We start from the raw sequence: 23,713 nt of genomic DNA, 5'->3' as shown, positions 1-23,713 counted from the left end.
AGCATTGAAGATAGTAATGATCACTCCCGTTATTGTAACTGTGTAAAAAAAATTGTCAAGACAAAAAAACTCACATGACACTTTTCTTTCCTTTCTTTTTATCATTTATTGGAATAGCAATAAGCAACATTGTAATAAAAATATTACCGGCCTTTTAAGAAATTAAACCATGATCACAATGACTCTCAGGTCAGGCCCCATTAGGGAGTACAGAACTAGCTGTGGTCATTGAGGACCGGCTGAGAGCCACTGGACCCAAAGATCCAGAGGAAGGCGAAGAAACCCCCCGGAGAGTCCTGCCTCAGGGGGGGAAAAAATTCCTTCCTGACCCCATGTGGCGATCGGATATTTCCCTGGATCACGTCTGTCCTGCTGCATATTACTGTATATCTGCATGTATTATATGCTCAGCAGAGCTGATTTGGAAATGAAAAGATAAGTACACCCTGCTCAAGAGGAGCTTACAATCTAATATACAATATACACCCTGCTCCTACAGTAGGAGCTTACAATCTAATATACAATATACATACTGCTGAGAGCTTACAGACTAATATACACCCTGCTCCTAGGAGCTTACAATCTAATATACAATATACATACTGCTGAGAGCTTACAGACTAATATACACCCTGCTCCTAGAAGCTTACAGACTAATATACACCCTGCTCCTACAGTAGGAGCTTACAATCTAGTATACAATATACATACTGCTGAGAGCTTACAGACTAATATACACCCTGCTCCTAGAAGCTTACAGACTAATATACAATATACATACTGCTGAGAGCTTACAGACTAATATACACGACTGCTCCTAGAAGCTTACAGACTAATATACAATATACATACTGCTGAGAGCTTACAGACTAATATACACCCTGCTCCTAGAAGCTTACAGACTAATATACACCCTGCTCCTACAGTAGGAGCTTACAATCTAATATACAATATACATACTGCTGAGAGCTTACAGACTAATATACACCCTGCTCCTAGGAGCTTACAATCTAATATACAATATACATACTGCTGAGAACTTACAGACTAATATACAATATACACCCTGCTCCTACAGTAGGAGCTTACAATCTAATATACAATATACATACTGCTGAGAGCTTACAGACTAATATACACCCTGCTCCTAGAAGCTTACAGACTAATATACACCCTGCTCCTACAGTAGGAGTTTACAATCTAATATACAATATACATACTGCTGAGAGCTTACAGACTAATATACACCCTGCTCCTAGGAGCTTACAATCTAATATACAATATACATACTGCTGAGAACTTACAGACTAATATACAATATACACCCTGCTCCTACAGTAGGAGCTTACAATCTAATATACAATATACATACTGCTGAGAGCTTACAGACTAATATACACCCTGCTCCTAGAAGCTTACAGACTAATATACACCCTGCTCCTACAGTAGGAGTTTACAATCTAATATACAATATACATACTGCTGAGAGCTTACAGACTAATATACACCCTGCTCCTAGGAGCTTACAATCTAATATACAATATACATACTGCTGAGAACTTACAGACTAATATACAATATACACCCTGCTCCTACAGTAGGAGCTTACAATCTAATATACAATATACATACTGCTGAGAGCTTACAGACTAATATACACCCTGCTCCTAGAAGCTTACAGACTATTATACACCCTGCTCCTACAGTAGGAGCTTACAATCTAATATACAATATACATACTGCTGAGAACTTACAGACTAATATACAATATACACCCTGCTCCTACAGTAGGAGCTTACAATCTAATATACAATATACATACTGCTGAGAGCTTACAGACTAATATACACCCTGCTCCTAGGAGCTTACAATCTAATATACAATATACATACTGCTGAGAACTTACAGACTAATATACAATATACACCCTGCTCCTACAGTAGGAGCTTACAATCTAATATACAATATACATACTGCTGAGAGCTTACAGACTAATATACACGACTGCTCCTAGAAGCTTACAGACTAATATACAATATACATACTGCTGAGAACTTACAGACTAATATACAATATACACCCTGCTCCTACAGTAGGAGCTTACAATCTAATATACAATATACATACTGCTGAGAACTTACAGACTAATATACAATATACGGGAATTGGATGTTTCGCCCCCGAACATTTCATCCCCAGCATTTGGCCCCCAGGATGTTTTGCCCCCGCACATCTCACCCCCGCACATCTCGCCCCCAGTTCGAAACGTCCGGGGGCGAAACATGCGGGGGCGAAATGTGCGGGGACAAATCTTACTGGAGGTGAAATGATAGGGGCGATATGTACCTAGGGGCGAACTGCTGGGGGCAAATTGCTTGGGGCGAACTGCTGGGGGCGAAACTTCCTATAACCAATCTACACCCTGCTCCTAGTTTACAATCTAACATACAATATACTTGTAGAATGTAAGTTTGCGAGCAGGGTCCTCACTCCTAATGTAACACTGTAAACTGTCTTACCTTGTATTGAATTTATTGTCTGTACATGTCCCCACTTAATTGTAAAGTGCGGCGGAATATGTTGTCACTATATAAGTAAAATGATTATTATTATTATACATGTGTGGCGCCCTGCTGCGCATTGGTGCCACAGAACCCACAAGGGTGCATGGATGGACTTCTCCACAAGAGGCCCTCACACATTCACACACCTCCACCCTACCACCTCAGACCAGCAGAGGGAGCCCGTTAGGGATATATATAGGGAGGGTGGAGCCAGGCAGCTCAGATTAGTTCTTGGCGGCACATCATCCTGTGTAAATAGGACATGTGGTGCCGAGAATATTGCACACTGAATGATTTCTTACAGATCGTTCACTGAACATCTGGAGCCGAGTTTACCAGTGGGAATAAACCGCACATCGGGTAATGTAACACACCACAAGGCTTCTAAACATCTATGCAAGGCCGGAGTTAAAAGCACAAGCTTGACGCTTTCTTCCAAATTTGGGAGAACCCTGGGCTCTCTTAAAATTTTGGCGCCGGTGAGCGGAGTCCCCTTTCCCATTGATTTCCCTGCGGTGGGCTTCAAGAAAATGGACACCGAAGGTGGAGCATCCGCAGACTGAGTTCTCAGGAGACGTCTTTTGAGATCTCAATCTGCGCATGCACCGCCTCCAGCGGCCATTTTCTTGAAGCCCATCACAGGGAAATCAATGGGAAAGGGGACTCCGCTCTCTAGCGCCGACATCTTAAGACAGCCCAGGGCCCACAGCATCATCCCATTCCTGCCGCCGGCTTCCTGAAGCAGTGACCGTGCCTTCTGTGACCCCGTTCCACCACCGCCACCCCACCGGTAAGCTACCATTAAAATGGACTATAAGACGCACCACCATTTTATTTAAAAAAAAAAATTTCCCTATTCCCCACCCCAAAATTTGAGGTGCGTCTTATGGTCCAGTGTATCTTATATTCCACAAAATATGGTATATATATACTGTATATATATATAATATAATAGAGTTACAGACTGTGATCAGACTTTGATCGGAGACAAGTCCGATATTGATCCCAGTGTCGGATCAAAATCGGCAATGCAAGTCTATGGATCTGAGAAAAAATTGGACCACACTTGGATGACTTCTGAGTGAGGTCTGATTTTTACAGACTGACAGAATGGAGAAGGTGGAGAACCTTTTTATTCCCTCTCCACATCCGAGAAAAACTGATGCCACTCTGATCAAACTCTGATCAGAGTCTGATCAGAGTCTGTAACTCTATTATGCCAATTGCTTCAATTCTGCTCATGATATCTGGTTCCAGTTCTGGTCCTCCTGCTGCCATCAAGCTACTGCGTTCTCAGTTGTTTCTGCTCGGCCATCCTGCTGCGCCACCGTCATCTGTCCGTGCTTCATTACAGCTGCTCATCTGAACTAGATGAGACATAACACCTATCATTACAAAAAAGAGGATTAAATGATAGGTCCTATTTAAGGAATCATCCTGATACACAAGAGAGAACTTGTCACTCACAGATGTTTGCTGAGATTTTTTAGGGGTAAATGGCGCAGGTCTAAACTTCACCACAAACACCCCACAGCTACATAATGTGTGAATGGGGCCTTAGTGTTAAAGAGGTTGTCCACTACTATATAAAATGCCCCCAATGTATTTAACCCTGTAATAGTACGCACCAGGCTGTTACTCCTGTTCAGCGCGTGCTCCGACGCTGAGCCTACACTGAACCGGGCAGATGTCAGCTGATTATCACAGCTGACATGTGCCCGCAACAGCCACGCGGGTGGAATCATGATCCACCTGCAGCTGTTAACATGTTAAATGCCGCTGTCAATCTCTGACAGCGGAATCTAACAGCGCTGCGCCGGAAGCGCGTCACTTACCCTGCCCATTGGTGACCCCTTCACGTGATCACGGGTCACCAATGGGTGGTCATGACAACCCTGGGTTTGCAGCAGACCCTAGTGGTTGTCATGTACTGATCGCTATGAGCGCCACCTAGTGGTCGGCGCTCATAGCACAGGACCATTTCTGCTACACAGAGGTGATATGCTCATCACCTCTGTGTAGCAGAGACGATCAGACAAGTGCTGCTTCTAGTCTCCTATGGAGACTATAGAAGCAAGCAAAAAGTGTAAAAAAATGTTTTTCAAAATATAAAAAAAATATAAAAGTTTAAATCACCCCCCTTTTGCCCCATTCAAAATAAAATAATTAAAAAAAAAACACATACACATATTTGGTATCGCCGCGTTCAGAATCACCTGATCTATCAATATAAAAAAAGAATTAATCCGATTGGTAAACGGCGTAACGAGAAAAAAATTCTAAACGCCAGAATTAGGTTTTTTGGTCGCCGCAACATTGCAATAAAATGCAATAACGGGCGATCAAAACATCAGATCTACACCAAAATGGTATGAATAAAAACTTCAGCTTGGCACGTAATAAATAAGCTCTCTCCCGGCCCCAGATCCCGAAAAATGGAGACGCTACGGGTCTTGGAAAATGGCACCATTTTTTTTTTTTTAGCAAACTTTGGATTTTATTTTCACCACTTAAGTAAAAAAGAACCTATACATGTTTGGTGTCTATGAACTCATGATGACCTGGAGAATAAGAATGGCAGGTCAGTTTTAGCATTCAGTGAACGTGGTAAAAAAACTTAAAAAAAAACATCTGTGGTATTGCACTTTTTTTTTGCAATTTCACCGCACTTGGAATTTTTTCCCGTACACGATATGGTAAAACCAGTAATGTCGTTCAAAAGTACAACTCGTCCTGCAAAAAAATAAGCCCTCACACGGCCATATTGACCAAAAAATAAAAACGCTATGGCTCTGGGAACAAGGGGAGCAAAAAATGAAAATGCAAAAACGGAAAATCCCAGGGTCCTTAAGGTGTTAAACTGTGGAGAGAAGTGTTTTTGTGAACACCGTGCTTGTTCTTTATTGCCTGTGAGTGGCGCTATTGCTGACCGCTCACAGGCATCACGTGACCCTGGGGCTGCAGCCGGCTCTGACATCCGCTGATGTCACATCAATTTCCGGCTGCAGCCGAGGGTCACCCAGTGACGCGGCCCCCGCTGATTGATGGGCTGTGGGTGGGGTTTACCGCACGTCACAGCCCAGCATCCACCGCACGTTTTCCCAATGAAAGCAGGAGAGGGAAAGTGCACTGTGGATGCTGAGCTGTGACGTGTGGGGTAACCCCACCCACAGCCCATCAATCAGGGGGAGAGCGTCACTGGGTCACTCCCGACTTGACGTGACATATCAGAGGAGGCTGCAGCCTGGGGTCACATGATGCCTTTGAGCGGTCAGCAATAGCGCCACTCACAGGCAATAAAGAACAAGCAAGGTATTTACAAAAACACTTCTCTCCACAGTTTAAACACATTGGAGGCATTTTATATAGTAGTGGACAACCTCTTTAAGTGAACAGCTAGCTACCTGGACACAAGATGGTTCAGAATTAGAACTTTATACTTTCTGTACCATGTGATATCTATGATATTTCCACCCGTTTATTCTAATCTGTATCACATACTGCTCTATGAACTAAAGGAAAACACAGGCCGCCATACTGCAATTCCTGATCACAATGAACCATCGGTTCCCGGTCTCCTCTGATCCAACAGGAACAAGAGAGCTGACAATGGAGAACTGGAGCAATCTGCAATTACATTTATGTTCTGAAAACGCTATATTTTTACAACATTAATGGCAAAGCTAGCCAAAAAGGGAACCAAATGGAGTTGTCTCAGCTGGCCCACCCCTTTCTATATGCTTTTATTAGAGCACAAGGGTGTTATAGAAAGCAAAACCAGCTGATTGCTGAGGGTCTTCAAGACCAGTGACAGATGATCAGTTGATCGCCAGCAAGTCCTCATTTAGGGAAAGGGTTGTCCAGATTGGTAACCCCTGTTAGGCCGGGCTCACACTGGCTTACTAAAGTATCCAATTGGGCAGATTGTCCTTGGAATCTGGTCAATAACACTTTTTTTTTAAATCATAGAATCATTAAACAATCACAGCACAGGACACATGATCCAGCGCTTTCTGCTGAGATTTTCAGGTTAATGATGCAGTTCTGAATCCCACCAATAACCCCCCCATCTATACAATGTGTGAGTGAGGTCATAAGTGAAGACTTCCCTACCTGGACTTGTTCCCATAAAGCTGTCTGGCTCTAATGAAACAAGATGGCTCAGGTGTTGCACTTTGTACATTCTATACCAATTGTGATGTCATATGATGTCTATGGTGCTTATGTGCTTTGTGATGTCACCAAAACTGCCTGTTTAACCCCTTCTCTCCCAATAACATAGTTTGATTTTGTGAACAGGTTATTTGGATGCAACTGTGAATAGAGGGGAATAGGACAGGAATAGTCAGCTCACCACGTTATTGCAACACCTTGTTTCACTTTAGTTGATCGCCCAGAGTCATCCTAGTCTGGGACATGGGAAACAAACAGAGCAATAAGAAATGGATCATCCAACAAAAATAATTGTAAAAATAGAAAAATAAGCTTTATTAATCCAAGTCAGAGTTGTTTAAAACATGTTGGACACCACCAGAAATCCAAAAAGAAGCAAACTGATGCGTTTCAGGAATAAGCCCTAATCATGGTACGTGTATAGGGTTCAAGAGGCTCCCTTATATATGTTCACACAGAGAAAAAAGGGTAGATTTGGGTAAATCAATCCAATGCACATGAAGATTAACCCTATGTTATAAGGAGCTCTACAAACCCATAGACGACTATATTAGATGCAAACATGAATATAAAAGGATAAAAAACAAATAATGACAAACAATATACAAATACAATACAAGATGATAGCATCAGAAGAAATGAATTCTATTGTAAAATGAAATCTTGTTGTGTATTTAAACCATGGGGTACTCTAGTATGTAGTTTAAATGTCCAAAAACGTTCCCAGTTAAGAATCTTCCTTTGTAAATCACCTCCCCTATGGGTCTAAACACCTTCTCTATACCTGAAATTTCTAATGAACTGAGATCTCTTTTGTGGACAGAAGAAAAAGTCTTTGAAACAGCTGAAATATTACAAGCTGCCGGATTAACAGCATCTGATAGATGTCTTCTTATTCTTTCCTTAAGGAGTCCCGTTGTACAGCCCACATACTGGACGGCACACTCCGTACACTCCACCAGGTAGATGACACCTGTTGTATTACAATTAATGACATTTTGTATATTAAATTCCTGTTTGGTAACCTTCGACTGAAATTTCATTTACTTATTGTCAGCATAAAGACAAGTTTTACAAGGATTGTGTCCACATTTGTAGAACCCTTTTAGGGAAAGCCAAGTAGATGATGTATTTTGTTGATCTGTTTGGAAATAACTCGGTGAAAGGATGTTAGCAAGTGTCGGAGTCCTTTTCGCTATATATCTGATATCCAATTTGCTGTCATCGTTCAGGATGGGTAAGTATTTCCTAATTATATTCATGATGTCAGAAAACTGTGGGCTATATTGTGTAGTAAAAGAAATAGTACTGTTATTTTGGACTATTTTCTTACGTTCTTGTAAAAGATCTTTCCTGTCCATTTTGCCCACACTATTCACTGCTCTGATTACATTGCGGTCTGTGTAACCCCTATTCCTCAATCTTTTAACAACTTTATCTGATTCTCTAACAAAATGTTCATTTGCTGAACAGTTCCTTTTAGTTCTGATAAGTTCTCCAACAGGGATTTTCTTAATTACATGGGGAGGGTGACATGAGCTAACTTCTAAAATTACTATCTGAGGGTTTTCTATACGGATAAATGTCAATTCTCTGAGTGTGAACGTTACCTGATAAGGTAATATCTAAATAATGAATATCAGTTAAAGACAATGTATATGTAAAAGACAGATTGAATTCATTATTACTTATGAGCGAAACAAATTCCTTTGCCTCTCCAATAGAACCTTTCCAAATGACGATCAAATCATCTACATAGCGGCCGTAAAATCCAATCAGATGACCATATGTATTGACATTAGAAAAATGCACTCCTCTTCCCAAAGAAGGGGAAATGTGCCCCCAATACTAACTCCCCTTGTTTGAAGAAAAAAATCTACTATTAAAGGAGAAATAATTATGGGAGAGTAAAAGAGATACTGACATCAATATAAACTCCTGAATTTCATTCTGATATGTGCTATATTTGTTAAGAAAAAATCTCAAACTGGAAATAGCTGTGTTCTGGGGGATAGACGGATACAAATGAACCACATCACAACTAAGCTATTAGGAATCAGAATGCCAGGGGAATTTATATAGAGAAGTAATGAGCATTTTTGTGTCTCTAATAAAACCTGGTATAGTTTTAACAAGTGGTTGGAGATAGAAATCCACCCATTCCCCTAATCTTTCTCCTAAACTCCCAATACCCGCAATGATTGGTCTAAACGGGGGAGGAAAAATCAATTTGTGGATTTTGGGCAGAGCATGATAAATAGGCACTACAGGGTAATTATTAAATAGATGTTCAATGTGTCAATAGCTCCCATAGAGACACTTTCCATTAATATTTTGGATAATTCTCACTGTTGGGTCAGTATGTAGGTAGGCATAAGAATTTTCATACTTTAGAATTGACATATTTTCTCACTAATACAACGAAGCATTAAGGATAACTATCACCCCCTCCTTATCTGCAGGTCTGATCAAGAGATCGTCAGGTTTATTCAGTTCCATTAATGCTATTCTCTCTGATGACGTAAGATTATCATTCAAAATGTGACTATTTTGATCCAACAGAAGAGGGTCCTTTTCAATAAGTTCCTGAAATTGATACAAAGTACAAGGTCTTGATTGGATCGGGTAAAAATAAGCATTGCGTAGGGTAAGAAGATCATTCAGGGAATCAGTCGCAACGTGTGACTCAGACTCTAAGTCTCTTAATGTCATCAGATGTTGTAATTCTAGAAAGGAAAAAATGTTATTTACTGAAGACATATCCCCATAGGAGTGATGGGAGCACACAGAATGGGAATTCTCCTCCTGGGTTTGCTGGAGAAAATGACATTTAACGGTAAGATTCCTTGAAAATGTTTTGATATCTGACAAGATTTTAAAAATGTAAAATTTCAATGTAGGAGAAAATCCCAAACCCTTGGCTAGCAAAGACATTTGTGCAGTAGAAAGGATGTAACTTGGCCGACTCCAGATCAGTCACCCTAATAATGATTTCTGCTGCGTTGTGGATACCTTCTTTCCATGTCCCCCCCCCCTCCCCCCCAGCTCGTCTATGTCGTTTTTTGGAGCAGAAAAATAGTTTCTAGTTTTCCTACGTTTGTTGGATTGAGCTTTGGTGTATGTAATGGAATCCTCAGACAAATCTTCCATAGAATAGTAATAAGATGTAGAAGAGGCCGTGGAAGTATTAAGATTAGTGAAGCTGACTTTCCGTCCCTCTCTATTATTATATTGTCCATATTGTCCCGTATTTTAAGTTTTACAATATAATTAATTGCTTCTGATGGTATCTTGTATTGTATTTGTATACCGTTTGTCATTATTTGGTTTTTAACCGTCTATATTTGTATTTGCATATAATATAGTCGTCTATGGGTTTGCAGAGCTCCTTATAACATAGGGTAACAACGCCTCTAATAGAAAAAGAGACAAGGAACAATCATTCATACTAAAAACATGATGCTCTCGTACTCGTGTTTCTACTTTGGTTCAATGAATCTCTTCTATGTGAGAACCTATAAAAACGCACGGAACGAGACGTCGGGTCCTTGCGCTGCTGCAATGTGACACACATCCTGAGGAGTCTCCAAAAAGTGCCCAAACCTATAAGGGTATGTGCACACGATCAGTAAGCTCTGTAGATTGGATGTAGCGCACTTGCCCTGCGTGCAAACTGCAGCGTTCTACATTACAAGCAAAGTGGATGGGATTTCAAGAAATCTCATGCCCACTATGCATCCCCGTGCACCTGCGGATCACCTGCGGACACGGACATGCAGCGCGTCTTTCCAGACCACAGCATGTCAATTTCTCTTGTGGAGTCGCTAGTCTCAGCAACAGAAATGAGATCAGTGCAATGTATTGATTGCGGTGAATCCGCATGGTTCAATGAACACATGTGGATTCACCTGTGTGCAGCGCTTTTGACATCGCCAGATCACCAGACCTTCTGTAGCCAAAAAAAGCAAAGACTGAAATCAGAGGCTCTTTCTTAGGCCGGGGTCTACGAGCGTAGATTATCTCATGCGAGAGAATCGGGCCGATAATGTAAATGACACTCGGATCAAACTGTGATCAGAGTTTTATCAGAGAGTCGGCTTATCAGATCATCTCGCTTGAGAGAATCGCAGGACAGGTGAGGAGAAGACGGAGAACAAAATTTCTTCTCCATTGTCCGCGGAAATCTGAGTGCAATCCAATTTGCTCAGCCACTCGCAGCAGGGAACACTAATCAGCACTGCCCCATAGTATAACATTGGTCTGAGTGCTCTCTGACAAAACATTGAAGAGTACTTGTCTGATGTATACACTGGTGTGAACGAGCCCTTATCTGACCTCTTCTACGATAATTCCAACCTTTAAAACAAGGAGACCTACTTACACTCACCTAAACAGTGGTGGGGTAAGTGTCCCGTGTATGAGACTTGTCAGTGTGAAACAATGAGCAGATATTCCACAGTTTACAAGAAATTCCGATATGCGACTGCCTATGATTTATTCATTACTGCCCAGATCATAAATCCTGCCCCTCTGTTTAGAAGGACAAAGCATCTGTCCCCTGCGGAAGCTTCCAATTCACTATCATGTGGGATTGTTGGTTTGTGCATTCACAGCTTTGTCCTATAGAAGGGGATGAGAACTCCGCAGCGTTATCGCCTTCAGTTTCTACATACAGCGGAGGGGAGCGCTTCTTCTAATAAGACTTTAGCAGCAGGATTCTATAGTGTAGCAGCATCAGCTCATGGAATGACTTTTTTTGTTGTCCTGACCAGACACAACTGGTATACAGTGCAGAATTGCCTTGCGAGGGCTGGAGCGTACATAGAAATCATGGGGCCCCATAGCAGGAGTTCTAATTGCCCCCCACCCCACCACAACCCTTCCTCCCAAAAAAGAAAAAAAAATATTTGTAGGGGTCACAGAAGAGCAAATCTCACAACTTTCCAGCCTTTACATTGTAATTTTCTTATGCTGTAGTCCTAGATTCCTCTTTCATTGCCCCCATAAAGTATGATGCCAACAAAAGTGCCCCCCCAAACACTGTATGATACTCCCATGGTGCATTCCTCCACATGCACAGTATAATGACCCTACTGTACCCCACCTCAACTCCCAGGGCAAAGTATGCTGACCCCAACACAGTATGATCCTCTAACTGTGACCCCCACACAGCCCTTCATGCAGTATAATGGGCGCTTACATACAGTATAATGAGCCCACACTGTATAATGGTCTACACTAGCCCTCCAAACAGTATGATGGCTCCCACACAGCCCTCCACACAGTATGATGGACCCCACACAAACATTCACACTGTATAATAGCTTGTGACGCGCCCCCTGGGCCGTGGGGTACTTGGTGCCGGGCCAGTCGTTGCTAGGGGAGATGTCACAGTGGCGGTGACCCGGTCCATGACCTAGGGCGATCAATCAAAAGGGGAATATTATTTACAGGGGATTTATAGTTCTTGTATAGAGTTCGTGACGCCACCTGTGGTATGCGGCTAAAGGGAGTCGCTGCCGAGGAGCAGGTCCTCTGGAGCTGGTGTGAATGCAGCAGAGTTGGTTTAGCTCTCCACAGGTAGAGCTTAGCCCCAGGGCAGTGTAGATGTTGCTGTTATGGTGTAGTGCAGAGGATGGCGCAGATAACGATCACAGAGACAGTAAGGTGCAGTCCTCAGGGTTTACTCACGGTTTCTTAGACTTCCAGTTACCAGTACTAGAGTAACTTCCCATGACGTCCTGTGCTTACTCAGGGAGGGGTTCAGCAAACTCCCAGGTCTCTCCGGAGTACGTAACGGGACCCCCTTCTGTGTATTCCCTCTGGTCGTCTCCCTGCACCTCACACCTAGTGTCCCAATCCAGTGACCGCGGACCTTGCCGGGCGATGTCTGCTCTGTCCCCTGGGTCCTCTATGGCCACCTTCTTGGTAAAACAGATGTGGCTTGTGGCTGCAGTACCTGAAATACCTAGTTGAGGCTTAAAGAACTCTGCTAGTTTAGGGATCGGTCCCCTCTGTGCGACCTGACCCCTCCACCTCCTGGTAGATTCGGGCGTACAGGTGGCCTCCAGCACTACCCGTACCCCTGGGGTCCCTTCCACTTTCCTGGAGCCTTTTCTGCTCCTCTCTCTCGCTCTCCAGTCTTGGGCCTCTCTGGCTAGGCCTTCCTCCTGAGCAGAGCTCCTACAGAGCTCCTGCTCCCTCCACTTCTCCTCTCAGACTGATCTTCCTCTGACTGACTCTAGAATGTTTCACCCTCTCTTTTATATCACTTCTTAACAAGTGCTCCCCTGATTTACTTCCTCCACCCACACCCACTACATGGTTCCCCCTACTTTGGTTCCCCCCACTCCAGCCAGGAACAGGGCTCAGCAGGGAAGCGACGCATCTTGCCCCTCCTGCTGCTCTGGAGTAGTGTAGTGTTGGATGCAGGTGTTAGGGTCTCGGGCAGCACTCCTTCCTTACCTGAGAGTGAGATACCACACCTCTGGGTGAGATGCAGTACCTTTGAGGCGACTGAACCCGCAGGGGCGCCACACTTGCATACAGTATAATGGCCCCCCACATAGCCCTCAAAATATTATAATGGCTCCACATAGCCTTCCATATAGTATAATTCGCTCCCCATGGTCCTCCGTATAGCATAATGCACTCCCCATGGTCCTCCACAGGGTATATTGCACACCCCCACAGGGTAAAATGCACACCCGAACATGGAATAATGCACACCCCCACAGGGTATAATGCTGTCCCCCACAGGGTATAATGCACACCCCCACAGGGTATAATGCAGTCCCCACAGGGTATAATTCACACCCCCATAGGGTATAATGCACATCCCCGCAGGGTATAATGCACACCATCATAGAGTAAAATGCAGCCCCCACAGTGTAAAATGCAGCCCACAATATAGTATAATGCACGCAGAGTCCTCCAGTATTATGGGCGCCATGTACTCACTGATTTTAAAATAAATACTGTACATACAAACTCACCTCTCCTCCACGGTCCCTCACTGTGTCACTCTCTGCAGGGATTCTCATCAGCTCCACTGTCTCACACAGTGGGGCATGATGAAGTGACGTCATCGCAACGCTGTGTCAGACAGAGAGGGGGAATGATGGGAGGGGAGTAAGGGAGTATCACATAACACTCCCTCCTCCATCATCGCTTTCAACTGTATCGGCATCTGCAGGGCGGGGGTAGTGCTGGCTGGTCAGAGGGCCCGGTGTGGGGAGGGCCCAGTGCAGGCGCTGACACCGGGCTCACGGTCCCCATAGCAGTCCCGTGGCCTTCCACCAATGGCTTTACACCACTGGCTGGAGGGAACCCTGTGCTGAACTGCTATCCCTGCATGCAATGAGGCTGCACTAACTGTATAAATCTACATGCTGACAGCGCCACCTAGTGTTAGCTGCACATAGGAGAAAATTATCACAGTGGATGCTGCTCCATCCATGTATTTGTAAGGGTGTGACAGGAGACGTCATATGTCTCTCCCCCTAAAGACAACGTCTGCAAGGAGTATATTTAAATATGTATTGTTATTAATATATAGTGTTGTAAGGTACTGATGCTGCTGTGTAAATACTGTAAAGCTAATGCCTATTGTGAGTAACATGCACTCAGGTATAAGGAAAGTATAGCATATATTTTAGAGTTTTTCTAAATGTTTTTCATATGTTTTTTGGATCTTATTTGGTGACCTGCTACTACAGTTTTTAATGTGATCAATAAATTTCACTTTTTATATTTTTGGCTACCGCTGGAGGATTTTCTTGTTTTTCTGCTATTTGTCTCCCCGTCCGAGACTGGGACGTCTCCATGCGTTGCCTAACAGATGAAGACTGCTAATCAATGATAGGTGAGCTGACTATACCTTTACCCCATATTCCCCTCTGTTTTTGTATAGTTTAGAGTTTAGGACATAGAGCAGATTAGACAGTGATAGGCATTGTAAGTGTAATATGCTTAGTGCATTCTGTTAGGAGATAGCGTAGAAGGTAATGACTGTAGTTAAGTAGGTGAAAGTTTATGTCTGCCTAGCAAAAGACTACTGGGGCAGACAGAGTAAAGAGACAGTTAATGATTGGTCCCGCCAAAGTGGGAGAGGTTAGGGCCAGTAAAAGGCAACCACTTCCTGGTTTAGTCAGTGAAGAAGTTCGCTGGGGACCGATGCTAGGGCGAGTTCAAGGTGCAGTGGGCTGCTAGCAGAATCAAGGACAAGTTGTGCTGGGCGGTATGAGGCCTTACCAAACTCCCTGCGGATATTCCTGCAATGTCTGGAGCTCAAGGCTCGAGTCTGTGGCTATGGAGAACACCGACACCCCTTCCATACAGAGGAAGTTGGACGTAGAACTGCATGAGGGAAATGTTATGGATCTCGGCAATACTGCGGGGCCAGACGGAAACACTCTGGGGCTGACAGGAACTGTTACAGCAGGGATAGTTCAGGTGGAAAGTAAAGTAAAGCGGGAAATGTACTGTTACTGAAACTAGAAACGGAGGGTGCAGTGCCCGATACTGCGTGATACAATCTGATGTACTGCAACAGTCAAGTAAACTGTTAAATGTTGAAATGAACCAGGTGTCCCCTGAGACGTGTGCAGCTGTTCCTGAATATACAGAGCTGAAGATAGCTAAGGCCTACGCCGCCAAGTGAGTGTAATGTACCCTTCACAAGATGGCACACTGGGACTGGGACATGATTTAGGGGCAGATAGGGACAGGATAGGGACAGCCTTTGAGGAGCGGGGGCACCACACTGACTCGCTAGAGTGAAAAAGCTCCGCTGTCAGGCAGGGTATTTTTTTCTCCCATTAGGGCTCTTCAGGGTAAGCCTGACTGATAAAATATACCCTACCCTGTCATCCCTCCTCCATATCTTTCTATATATATGGATAATCATCCCTTTTAGACTATTTAGGATACTTTTAAATATATTTATTAAAAGTTACATTTTATAGGGTGTATATTATTTTCTTGGTCTTTATACTAATTGTTATACCCATCTTTTCCATTTTTTTGGCCTATGGCCTGTTTTGGTTTTTCTCTATCCTTATAATTAACCATAATTTTTAGACGGCTGACTCTCAATACCCATGATGTTCAGTGGGTGATGAGGCCACGGCCTCCAACCACCAATGTCCCCTTCATTTGTAACACTGCATTAATAGCACAGTGCCATCCCTTTAGTAGTGGCTGTATTTGGTACTGCACCTCTTTACCATTTATTTGAATGTGCTGAAACAATAATACCAGGCACAGCTAATACTAAAAGTACTGTGTTGTGATTGGTCAATCATGAGGAGGTGCGACACTCTTACAAGTATGAAGCAGCGTAAATGAAGTGACCCCTTTATACAGCTGATCGCTGAAGGCGCTAAGAGTCAAACCCTCAGCAATGTTACATTGATGTCCTACCCAATGACAGGCTATCAGCTTTAAATAGCTGGAAAACACCGTTTGGTACAGAAGATCTACAGCATTTCCACATTAATATCTGCATGTGTTCTATGTGGATTCTGTTGCATCATAGGGGTAAATTCATACATTGCATATTTTGTTGCAGAAAGTTTTTCCTCTGTCTTATTCATCTATAAGGCCATGTTCACACATTCAGTATTTGGTCAGTATTTTACATCAGTATTTGGAAGCCAAAACCAGGAGTGGAACAATCAGAGGAAAAGTATACTAGAAACACGTCACCACTTCTGCATTTATCACCCACTCCTGGTTTTGGCTTACAAATACTGATGTAAAATACTGAACATGTGCACATAGCCTAACATCTAGTGATGAGCAAGCATGTTTGCTACTGCTTGGTGCTCGCCCGAGCATCTCACTGCTCCACATGCTCAGCGCTCGCCAAGTATTTCTGGAGTTGCTCAGCGGGAGCTCGGATTCCCTCCCTGCATGTTTGTCGCTCCTTAGAGAGCCAATGAACATGCAGGGATTGCCTGCCACACACTGTAATGCCTCAGCCATGTTGGGTGTTGCATTACAGTGATTGGCAGGCTGCACAGCGTCATCAGGTCTATATGAGACCTAGCGCCGCCATGCTCGTCCCAGTCACTCCGGAATCAGACAGTGTAGGGAGAGCTGCTGCTGAGATAGGGAGAGATTAGCTTTTTTCTAGTTAGTGTAGGTGTACCAGGCTATATTAGAGACACATATCCATCTCAACTAACAGTCCTTCTGAGGACTAATCCAGCTGCACAGATATCAGTGCTAGACAGGCAGGTAGGGTATATAGCAGACTGCAGTGCACATAGCAAGAGGGTCCATTCCAGTTCTGTCTGCTGGTGCTTTTACAGATATTTCTATAAATAGCCTCATGTATAAGGGGCCAGGAATAATTATTTTTTTATCTTAATCCTGATTATGTGCTTAAAAAGCAATCCAGAGAACACCGTTTTTCTGCGCCATTTGCTTGTTGGCACTGCAGAATACAGCCAGGTCCTTTCCATATTACAGTGCTAAAAATGCAGCTATTTAAAACTATGGTTTGTCCGTCACATGGATCACATATAATTGCGCTGAAAATATTGCCATTTCTGGCCTCCATTGAAATTTTGTTGCAGTGTGTCAGCGAACTTATTGACACGAGGTCAGCACTGATAAAAATAGTTACCTACAGGCCAGCTATTTAAAACTGTGGTTTGTCCGTCACACGGATCACATATAAGTTCGCTCCAAATTCATCCATTTATAGTGAGCGTGGAAGATATTGTCCTCCATTTAAAATGGGCAAGGTATGTTGCAAGGGACTGGGAACTGCATGTGATGGTGATGGTGATGGTGCATGCAGAGGCTGAGGCCGTGGGCTAGCTAAAATTGTGCCACAACAAACACCCACATCTTCTCGCTCGACCTTCCTGTCCCAATTAATAGGGGACTGCAGAACACCACTATTGAACACAGAGCAGTGTGAAAAGGTTATTGGTTGGATAGCAGATAATGCTTCCAGTCACTTAGCCACCACCACCCTGTCTTCCACACGGTCAAGTCTCAGTAGCCGTGAGTCTGGACTGCATATTCCTCACCCTGATCCTCCTTCCTTCCACCATGCTGAGTGCCCGGAGACAACTGATCCCACACTTGGACACTCCGAAGAGCTGTTCACTTTTCCATTTATAGATTCGGGCCTCTCGCCTGGTCCACTTGAAGCGGGGCAAGAGGAGATCGCATGTAGCGATGCCAAAATATTTGAGCAGTCACGGTCATACGAAGGCGACGGTGGGAAAGTGTCACAAGAGGTGGACGATGATGAGACACAATTGCCAGAAAGTCAGGAGGAGGACCAGGGTGCGGAAGTGGAAGACGAGGTGGTGGATGATATAGTAACTGACCCAACCTGGCAGGAGGACATGCAGGGTGAGGACAGCAGCACACAGGGGGAGGGAGGTAGAGAACCCCAACAGGCAGGAAGAAGCAGTGTGGTGGCCACAGACAGAAGGCGGGCAACTGTTCCCCGTAACACCAACACGACGGAAGTTGCCAGTACAACTGTTAGGTCTTCCCGAGTCTGGTTGTTTTTTAAAGACTCTGCCGATAACCCCAAAAAGGCGATTTGCACCACCTGCCAGGCCAGCATCAGTAGGAGTAGCAAAACTACCGGCTTGACCACCACCAGCATGATCAGGCACATGGCAGCAAAGCATCCGACTTTCTGGACCGAACCCCAGGGTCCAGGAACAGTATCTGCGGGTGACACCACTGCTTCTTGCGCTGTTGTGGATGCAAGCCAATCCCCTGTCCATAGTGCATGCGAAGATGCCTCCTGCCCTGCACCTGTCTTTGCACAATCTCAACTAGCACCATCATCAAGCACGTCCTTGTCCCAGCACAGTGTTCAGTTGTCTACACCCCGGTCCTTGGAATGCAAGCGCAAATACGCAGCCAAGGCCCCACAGGTGACACTACTAAATTCCCACATTTCGCGACTGCTTGCGCTCGAAATGTTGCCTTTTAGGCTCATGGAGACGGAAGCTTTCCGCAACCTGATGGCAATGGCCGTCCCTCGGTATTCAGTAGCCAGCCGCCACTATTTCTTCCGGTGTGCCGTCCCAGCATTAGCCGTGCCCTCAACAATGCAGTTACAGGGAAAGTCCACCTAACCACGGACACGTGGACAAGTGCTTGTGGGCAGGGACGGTACATCTTGCTGATGGCACACTGGGTTAACATAGTGGAAGCCGGGACCCAGTCGGACCTTGGGACGAAACACATCCTCCCGACGCCGAGGATTGCGGGCCCTAGGTCAATCGGGGTTGCCCCCACTGTCTACAGCTCCTGCACCTCATCCTCCTCAGCCTCCATCTCCGAAATGACCACATCAGTCACAAGCTGGAAGCACTGCCTCAGCTAAGAGGCAACAGGCTTTGCTGAAGCTAATATGCTTAGGTGACAAACCGCACAATGCTGAAGAGTTGTGGACAGCTCTGAAAGAGCAGGCAGATCTGTGGGTGACACCGCTGAGCCTACAGCTAGGCATGGTCGTGTGTGACAATGGCCGGAACCTGGTGGCGGCTCTGAGGCGAGATGAGCTCACACATGTACCATGCCTGGCCCATGTGAACCTCATGGTTCAGCGGTTTCTCAAAAGCTAACCGGAGCAGCCAGATCTGCTTGTCAAAGAATGTCACCTGTGTGCCCATTTTAAAAAGTGAGCTACAGCTTCCGCCGCCCTTGCCGTGCTTCAGCAGCGTTTACAGCTTCTGGCTCACCGACTGGTGTGTGATGTCCCCACGCGTTGGAACTCTATACTGCAGATGTTGGGAAGGATTTGTGAGCAGAAGAGGGCAGTTGTTGACTACCAGCATCAACAAGGCCGTCGGTATTTAGTTCAGACTCCACACATGAGACCTCAGGAGTGGACATGGATGTCAGACATCTGTACCATCCTCCAAAACTTTGAGGACTCCACCAAGATGGTGAGCGGCGATGACACCATAATTAGCGCCACCATCCCGCTTCTCTGTCTTCTGAAACGCTCTCTGCTCACAATCAAAGAGGATACATTGCAGGCGGAGCACGATGAGATGGAGCAAGGAACCATACAGGGTGATTACACACAGCCCAGCCTCATCTCATCCCAACGTGGATTGGGTGACAATGAGGAAGAGGAGGAGGAGGAAGAACAGGAGCTAGTTTCATGCGCTATAGACGGTACTACCTACACAACTGTCATACCGTCTGTTCAGCGTGGATGGCCTGAGGACAGAGAGGAGGAGAGCATGGGCAGTCATCCTCTTGGTGAGGACACGGAAGTCTTGCCTGTTAGCAGTCTGACACGTATGGCTGAGTTTATGTTACGCTGCCTTTCCCGTGACCCTCGCGTTCTCAAAATTTTGGGTGACAGTCATTACTGGTTGGTGACACTTCTAGACCCACGCTACAAGGAGAACTTTATGTCTCTTATTCCTGAGGCAGACAGGTCTGAGGGAGTACCTTGCCGACCGTACCAACGTCCTCCGTGATTCCTCTTTTTAGTGCCGCTGGTGGAATTATAACTGATAAGCGCATCCGCCTGTCAACTGAAAATGCTGACATGCTGACAGGCTGACTCTTATAAAAATGAACAATGGCTGGATTGGGCCGGTCTTCTCAACACCACCGAATGACAGCAGCATAACATAAACTCAAATCCAGTGTCTTTTTTTGGGAGGTGTATTCCCATGCATCTTTTCACACCCACACATGGGCATACGCTTCCTGATTTTGGCTATTTTCTCTTGTCCTCCTCCTTCTCTTCATCCTCATCCTCCACCACCATATCACCAGGGTGACCATGGTCCGTGATGCAACACCCACATCATTTTTTTAAATGGTGTTTATGATGCCTGTAAAAAAAATTTTTTATACAGTATATTCATGTATATCCCCCAGGGGTAAATGTTTGTCAGCCCATACACTTAGTGCATGGGCACTTACAAGTATAGGAGACCCGCTCCTTTCTAATGGGAACATTTTTTTTTGAGGCCCTCCTCCACGTCTTTTCCAAGGTGCATTGGAGTGCCTCCCAATTTTTGGCAGCCCTTGCATTCACTGCATAGGCCAACACTATTGGAGACCCACTTCCTAATAATGGGAACATTGTTTTCAGGAGGCCCTCCTCTAAGTCTCTTCAAAGGGGTATTGGGGTGCATCCAAATTTTGAGCAGCCCTGCCACTCACTGCATACGCAATAACAGTATAGGAGACCCACACTTTAGTAATGGGAACAACAAAGCATAGCTGGCTGATGGCTCTCAAAGAATAGCGAGAGCCGACTGCTGGCCCTATAAAAATAGGCTTTGTGACTTTCAGAGTCTCTCCTTCAAAAATGAAACAGGATGTATCTGATCATGTCTCTCACACCACATGGCCAGATAAGGTTGTAAAATGTTAAAATTACATTTCCCGGTGAATGCTTTTGTCATGGTTGAAAGCAATGCAAAAGTGGAAAAACACATCAAAAACGCTATGTGTGAACATAGCCCAAGGTGTGGAGGAGTATTTTTGTTTTTGGTTATTTATTTTGCTCTATATACAAGTCATTACCCTGGAAAGGATGTTCCTTAAAATATTTCCCAGGAAAATCCATTTTGTTTTCGTTTTTGTATGTTTTATTGTGAGTCCGTAAAAGTGGCGTAACACCTCTGACAACGTTGTTGACAGCAGTGACCTCAGAAATGCTTTCAGGGGTGCTCCCCATGCTGTTCCCATGTCATTTGAGCACTGTTCCCATCGATTTGGGCAATTTCTAGGCCCTCTGCAGACTGCCGGGGAGAGACGCCTGAAAAATGCTCGAGTTTCCCATAGACTTACATTGGGCTCATTGATCGGCTTGAGCACCGGAGCATTCCAGTGTGTTCGACCCGAGCATCGAGCACCCGAGCATTTTAGTGCTCGCCCATCACTACTAACATTCCCATTGAGATGAATGGAATTGATTTTCACTAGCAGCAGAATTTGCAGTAGGTGAAGTCACTGTGGTGCCCCTGAGGGTTCAGTCGCCACAGGGGTACTGCACCTCAGCCCGAGGTGTGGTATCTCCTCTTCCAGGTAAGGATGGAGCATTTCTCAGGACACCACTTCACCATTCAACACTACACCATTCTTGTCCTGAAGGGGGCCTAAATGCACCAGGGTGCTGCCCCGGCCCGGGATAGAGGAGATGGGGGGAACCAAAGATAGGGGGAACCATGTAGTGGGTGAGGGTGGAGAGCACACTTTTAGGGTACACTTACCCATTCATATTTAATCCACGGCCATCTTGGGTTCAAGGTCTTTGATTGTGATCTTCATCGCTGATTGTGGCCTTCTGCTAGAACCTGCAGCCTATTGAAGATACACGGTCCTCGTTCTCTGGCCTTGAGACGAGGAGTGGGTCAGAGTTAACCACTGCCTCTACCCGGTCAAGGTCCTGACCTAAGAAGGCCTGGAGGGGAGTAGAGGAGACAAGCTCCACAGGCAAAAGGATCCCAGGGGGATACGGACGAAGCGGCATACGCCACCTGTATTTCTTACTCTGGCCTAGTCAGAGGGACTCCTGCTGCAAGAGGGGTGACCGGCCCCCGATATCTGACTCTGTTACTTCACGTCTCAGTCAGATAAGCCCAGAGGCTTAGTGGATCCCAGGAGGTATACGGATGAAGCGGCATACGCCACCTGTAACTCTCTACCTGCGTTTATCCAGAGGGACCCGGCCTTACACCTAGTTCTAACCACACAAACAGTCAAGTGAAGACTTAGTGGGAGAACTCACCAAGGAGAGGAACACACACCAGAGGGGTCTTGACAGGTGCTCCTGATCAACCTGGAAAGTGCTGGACCCCCTTCCTGGTGGCCGCAGTATGCCGTGAGGAGCAGAGGGAAGCTTTGCGGCTAAAGTTCATCTGAATGTGAGTAAAAACCCTGGATGACTTCACACCCCGCTTCAGCCTGTTATTTCCTGCGTGGCACTGCACCCACCATTCCTCCTCACACTGCCCTGAGGCCTGCTCCGCCTGCGGGGAGCCGTCCCATCTTAGCTGCCTGTAACACCGGTCTCAGTGGACTGAAGCGGCGCTGGTGTCCATCACCGGAAACCGTAGGTGGCGTAGTCGGAAAATTACCACTCAACCCTGAAAGCCCATTAAATCTTTTATGTGACCGCCTTGGGCACGGACCGGGTGCAGGCCACGACTGCCTCCCCCCGCTACCCCTACACCGACCCGGCTCAAGTAAACCCATTTTTCAGGGAGGGCCTCACATCACCTTTAGGGATTGTTCACACAGTGTGGTTGAGCTGCTTATTTTTTGCCTCAAAAAACCCAGCACAATTGCATCATGTGAACATACTCAAAGTGTGAAGTCCACAATGAATTCTGCAAAAAAAAAAAAAAATTGACACGCTACAGTATATTGACACAGCTACAAGTTTATTCAACGTGTAGATAAGATTTTTAAGATCTCATTGATTTAGATGATATCTTATGTTGCAGATTTTCTACACACAAATATATACGGAAAATCTGCATCAAATCCGCTCGGTGTGTATTTACCCTTAATACGCACAACTCCACTTTGTTGTATGACACTGTAAGGTTAAGTGCACACGTAGCGTTTTTTATGCATTTTCGCAGCGTTTTTTCCGTACGGAAATGCATCAAAAACAGTATGTAATCCTTCTGCCAGCTAATGCAATGACAATCGTGATGTGCTGTGCACATGATGCAGAATTTTCCGCTCAGGATTGTCATTGCATTTAAATACTCAGCATGTCAATTGTATGCTGTGTTTCTGCAGTGTTTCCCGTCCATAGACTTTAATTGAACCGTAGCAAACCCGCAGGTATAAATATATCTGCAGATTTGCTGCAGTTGCTTGCTGCGTATTTGACTAGTCAATGGGTCAAATACACTGCAAAAACGCACATACAATGGTACCCGGGTCGGCTGGGGAGGACTACTTCTCCCATCATCTGACCGCCGGTCCCGCTGATAACAGCG

The sequence above is a fragment of the Phyllobates terribilis genome, unplaced genomic scaffold (genome assembly GCF_046119375.1).
Source record: "Phyllobates terribilis strain yellow unplaced genomic scaffold, ASM4611937v1 Scaffold_12__6_contigs__length_324123572, whole genome shotgun sequence".
Taxonomy (NCBI): Eukaryota; Metazoa; Chordata; class Amphibia; order Anura; family Dendrobatidae; genus Phyllobates; species Phyllobates terribilis.
The sequence above is the reverse complement of the archived record's forward strand: the minus strand, read 5'-3'. Positions refer to the sequence as shown.